The sequence below is a fragment of the Octodon degus genome, unplaced genomic scaffold (assembly GCF_000260255.1).
Source record: "Octodon degus isolate 3935 unplaced genomic scaffold, OctDeg1.0 scaffold00083, whole genome shotgun sequence".
Taxonomy (NCBI): domain Eukaryota; kingdom Metazoa; phylum Chordata; class Mammalia; order Rodentia; family Octodontidae; genus Octodon; species Octodon degus.
The window spans coordinates 5,525,042-5,530,816 of record NW_004524659.1 but is presented as its reverse complement, the minus strand read 5'-3'; the positions used below and the strand labels follow the sequence as shown (position 1 = coordinate 5,530,816).

General features: G+C 44.5%; 1 pseudogene; it reads left to right on the top strand.

Moving 5' to 3' along the window:
• The first annotated feature begins 3,683 nt into the window (after positions 1–3,683).
• Positions 3,684–4,646, top strand: LOC101592187 (annotated as a pseudogene).
• Positions 4,647–5,775: the final 1,129 nt, after the last annotated feature.

Below are 5,775 nucleotides of genomic sequence, written 5' to 3'. Positions count from 1 at the left end.
TTGATTCATTGCTTTCAGCTGTGTGATTCCCAATTTGTTCTGTGTTAGTGTCCTCTGGTTTTGTTAGGGTGGGCTTGGGTTCTGAGGTTGCATTTTGTTCCTTCTTGTCATTTTGTATAGCACTGTCTTCTGACCTTTGTTGTAGTTATAACCTTCACACGTACTGATGTTCAGGTGTAGCTCTACAAAGTTTGGATTTATCCAGTTGTGCCTGGCTTGGGTCTGGCTGCTGTGCTCAGCTCCTTCCCCCTGCTGCACTTGAGGGTGAACCTGTTTTGCCCCTGTGGCAAGATGTTGTGCTCCTGGACTAGCTGGGTGGTTCTATCCTCTACACTCTCTGCAGGGATTGCAGCTGCAGGGTACACCCCAGGCATGTATGCCAGGCCTGAGCTGTGCCTGGACGGGGCAAGGTGGAGTAGGGGGGAGAGGAAGCTCTTCCACACACTCACGGGGTCTGGGGTAGGACTGGGTCCTGGGGTTCCCGGAACGCGGCAGAAATTCCTACTCAGCGGGTGGGTTGGGGGAGGTGCTGTGGAGTGGAGAGGGGCATCCCAAGGGGGTGGGAGAGGGTCTGGCCCACACTGCACCTGCGCTGGGACTGGTATTTGGTCCCACCGGCGCAGGGTAGCAGGAAGCTCTCCCACACACTCACCGGACCTGGGCTTGGACTGGGTCTGGGGGTTCCCGGAATGCGACAGAAATCTCCTTTTGGCTTTTTGAGACAGGATCTCACTATGCAGTTCAGGCTGGCCTTGAGCTCACTGTGTAGCCCAGGCTGGTCTCAAACTTGCAATGATCCTCCTGCCTCAGCCTCCCAAATGCTGGGATTATAGTCCTGTGCCTCCACACCCAGATTTCTTATTTCTCCTGTAGCCACTCTTATTTATGGCAGTGTAATAAGGGATGATAATTAACTGAATTATTTCTTATGAAAAATGTGTGTCTTCTTTTAGAAAATAGGTCAAAATTTAGATTATTAATATTTTCTGTGCTTCTTAGACATATGTTATTACTTAGACCTACATTTGTATTTGATTTTCATGTTCACCATCAGGATTTCTACTGCATATGCCTACTGCCAAAGTTTTTTCTTTTTTTATGTTGAGTCAACTATGGAGTATCTACCTGTGAATTTTTTCAGGAAGGATGGAATCTTCAGAGTCCATATATAAATGAGGATTATATCTGTGGCATTCACATATGGCTGATAGATGTCTCTTCCATTCATTATGAAATATTCTTTTATTTTATTAATGTATTTAGCACAGGGTTTACAGGGCCTCACTACATAGATCAGACTCGTAGTGATCTGCCTGTTTACAGCCTCCCAAGCACTGGGATCACAGGCATGTACCACTGTTCCCAGCTGCAATCACTGTCTCAATGCACCTTGGGGGTAGGGCTGCACTCTGCCTAAGCAGGCGCTTTAGTCCTTTGAGCAATCTGGTTGGCCCTTTGGAATATTATTTTAGATATTCAAACAACCCACACACTGTATGCCATCCTCTGTCTCTAAAATCTGTTTTCTTTAGCTTACAGTAACAGAATCCAAAGAACAAAAGTTCTGAGATTGAGGTTTGTCTTGAGGTAACAAGCACAAACAGTTCTGAGGTGAGAAAGACCTTTGAATAGTCCCAGAATGGAAAGCCCTTGGTAGGAGGGTTGTCAAAGGAGAGGGGTGCACGATATTAGAGGGAGAAGTACGGCTTTGTTAATGTGAGCAAAAGTCACTGAAGAGTTTTAGAAGCCATTTAGTTTTAGCTAGTTATGGCATGATAGCACTCAACATTTCCATCTCAGTGAGTGATTATGTCATGAGTGGAATAATGAAAATAGAGAACATTGCTCTGAGATAGTGATAGTAGCTTAGTGAGAACACTAGCATACAGGGGTCAGAACAGAGGATCAGTAACAGGGTCCCCTGAAGTGAGTCCCCAACTTCCTGCAGGTGTTACAGCACACAGCAAAGAGAGCAAGAGACAAAATGATGATGCAGTTCGGATCTAGAATGCCCAGTTTTACACAGGGAACAAAAAGCCATGAGGCAGCTAGAACCTTAGTATTTATGGGTCACATTCACATTGAAAAAACTGGTAGAGATTATGGCTGAATGTGCTAGATAAGCAGTAGGCAGACCATGCTTGTAAGAGAGGAAACAAAGCATTCTTTTTTTAAAAAATGTAGTTAATACAGGGTCTACAGGGTCTCACTACACAAATCAGACTCATAATGATCCTGTTTTCAGCCTCCCAGGTGCTAGGATTATAGACTCACATCACCATGCCCAGTCTCGGTCGCTGTCTCAGCACACCCCAGGGTCAGGGCCAGCACAGCATGCCGGAGATCAAACCTAAGCAGGTGCTTTAGTCTGCTGAGCTATCTGGCTGGCCCTAAAGCATTCTTGAGAAAGGAACAGCATACCCAGATTCAGGTTATAGTTAAAGAGCAACATGTTTTGTAATCAATTCCAGGAAGGAATTTTCTCTGGACTCACACAGGCCTCAGCAGAGAAGTCATTGCATATCTTAGCCCCATAGTATTTAGGGAAGTTGACCCTATACAGCCTTGTCCCAAGCCAGCGGGTCAGTCAACGAAGGTTGACTGACCTGGGAGAGGAGCGGGGAATTGACAAGGGGACAAAGGACAGGAGATGCGAGAAATGGAGATAAGACAGGATTCTGATCAAGTCTCCTTTACTCAGGGGAGGTGCTGGGTATATATAGTGGAGGCATAGGGAAATGACAGCGGCGGGTAAAAGGCACAAGTAACTAGGCAACCGGGCTATGACAGGAAGTCCCACCTCCAGGGCATAGAAGAAGACTTATGGGAAATAGGCAGGGTAAGAAGAATTAGGAGCTTAGCTCAGCAGAGGTAGGGGAAGAGGAAGTCCGCGTCACTAATGACGCTGATGCACCAAGAGAATTTTACAGGTCAGAGGCACTCAGGTGACCATTAAGGGATACGTGGCACAGAGTCATGATGTGGCAGTTTCACAGGACCCTGGAAACCCACTTGCAATAGGATTGGAGGCCTGGAGTTATTGAGCTTCCCACACAGTCTGTAGGTAAACACAATAACATTTGGGTCTGGGGGAGGCATATACACAGATCAGGTGAGGTGTGGTGACCTGTGCCTGAAATCTCAGCACTGGGGAGGCTGAGGCAGGAGAATTGGCATAAGTTCAGGAGTACATAGTGAAACCCCATCTCAAAAATGAGAGAGACAGAGACAGAGATGGAGAGCGAGAGAGACTGAGACCAAAAAAAGCTGTATGTGGTGGTACCAGGAGCCTAAGGCAGGATTTCTGTGAAGTTGAGGTCAACCAGGGCTACATTGTGAGTTCAAGGCCAGCCTGAACTATGTAGTAAGACCATATTCCAAAAGAGGGTGATCAAAATAAAAGTGGGTAATAGAATCAACAGGACTTCCTAGTCCCCTGGATATAAGAATAAAAGGAATTGAAAAAGATTAATCTTTCATAGTACCGCATGAAAGAAAAAAGTTTGTAACTATGAACTTGGGGTATAGCTCAGTTCTAGAGTGCTTGCTTTGCATGTACAAGCCCTGGATTCCATCCTCAGGACTAATGAAAAAAAATTTTTTTTAATTTTAAAAATAGAATGCTCTTTCTGCTGGTGGACATTGCAGTGGAAGCATCGTCAGTCTCTCTTCCAACTGCCATCATGTCTAAGTCAGAGTCTCCCAAGGAGCTCGAACAGCTACAGAAGCTCTTCATCAGAGGGCTGAGCTTTGAAACAACTGATGAGAGTCTGAGGAGCCATTTTGAGCAATGGGGAACACTCACAGACTGCGTGGTAATGAGAGACCCGAACACCAGGTGTTCCAGGGGTTTCGGGTTTGTCACTTATGCCACTGTGGAGGAGGTGGATGCAGCCATGAATGCAAGGCCACACAAAGTGGATGGAAGAGTTGTGGAACCAAAGAGAGCTGTCTCAAGAGAAAATTCTCAAAGACCAGGTACCTACTTAACAGTGAAGAAGATCTTTGTTGGTGGCATTAAAGAAGATACTGAAGTACATCACCTACGAGATTATTTTGAGCAAAATGGAAAAATCGAAGTGATTGAAATTATGACCAACTGAGGCAGTGGGAAAAAAGAGGGGCTTTGCTTTTGTGACCTTTGATGACCATGATTTCTGGATACAGTTGTCATTCAAAAATACCACACTGTAAACAGCCACAACTGTGAAGTGAGGAAAGCCCTGTCCAAGCAGGAGATGGCCAGTGCTTCATCTAGCCAAAGAGGTCGAAGTGGTTCTGGAAATTTTGGTGGTGATCAAGGAGGTAGTTGCAGTAGCAATGACAGTTTTGGTCATGGAGGAAACTTCAGTGGTCTAAGTGGCTTTGGTGGCAGCCATGGTGGGGGTGGATATGGTGGCAGTGGAGATGGCTACAATGGATTTGGTAATGATGGAAGCAATTATGGAGGTGGTGGAAGCTATAACAAATTTGGCAATTACAACAGTCAGTCTTCAAATTTTGAACCCATTAAGAGAGGAAACTTTGGAGGCAGAAGCTCTGGGCCCTATGGTGGTGGAGGCCAATATTTTACCAAACCACGAAATCAAGGTGGCTATGGTGGCTCCAGCAGCAGCAGTAGCTATGGCAGTGGCAGAAGGTTTTAAACACTTCCAGGAAACAGAGCTTAGCAGGAGAGGAGAGCCAGAGGAGTGACAGGGAAGCTACAGGTTACAAACAGATTTGTGAACTCAGCCAAGCACAGTGGTGGCAGGGTCTAGCTGCTATAAAGAATACATGTTTTAGACAATACTCATGCGTATGGGCAAAAAACTCGACTGTATTTATGACTAATTGTATAACAGGTTATCTTAGTTTCTGTTCTGTGGAAAGTGTAAAGCATTCCAACAAAGAGTTTTAATGTAGACCTTTTTTTTTTTTACCCATGCTGTTGATTGCTAAATGTAATAGTCTGATCATGATGCTGAATAAATGTATCTTTTTTTAAATGTGCTGTGTAAAGTTAGTCTACTCTGAAGCCATCTTGGTTAACATCCCTAACAGTGTGAAGTTAGAATTCCTTGAGGGTGATGCCAGGTTCCTTTTAAAATTTCTCGGTTAAAGAAGTCATTGTCTTCCGAAACCTTGGTGTAGTTGAACTGACAGTTACTGTTGTGACCTCTGAATTTGGCCATTGAAAAGGTCACCCAAGCGAACAGCTACTTGGTTATAAAAATGATTATTGGCACATCCTATATATCTAAATTGAATAATGGTACCAGATACAATGATAGATGGGATTGAAGCTGTGTATCATCCATTATGTGTAATCAATAAATGATTTAATTCTCAAAAAAGAAAAATAGAATGACTGATTCCCAGCTAGGCTGACATAAAGAAGGCCACTAAGGCAAACTGCTAGAGAGAGAATAATAAGTCAGGGAAATGCTGAACTTTTAAGAGAAATCCAGATATAAATAAATACATTTGGGGCTGGGGAGATAGCTCAGTGGCATAAGCGCCTGCCTGGCAAGCGTAAGGTCTCGAGTTCTATCCCCAGTACCACAAAAATAAATAATAAAATAGAATAATAAAAAATAAATACATTTGACTAATACATCACCAAGTGGGCTGAGAAGATAACTTGGATGTCTAAGTGCCTGCCTGACAAGTGCAGGGTCCCAAGTTTGATCCCTGGTACCACATGCTCTGCCCAACCCAGAACCCCAAAACTGGATGTGGTAGTGCATGCATGTAAATCCCAGCTCTGGGGAGGCTGAGACAGGAGGATCAATA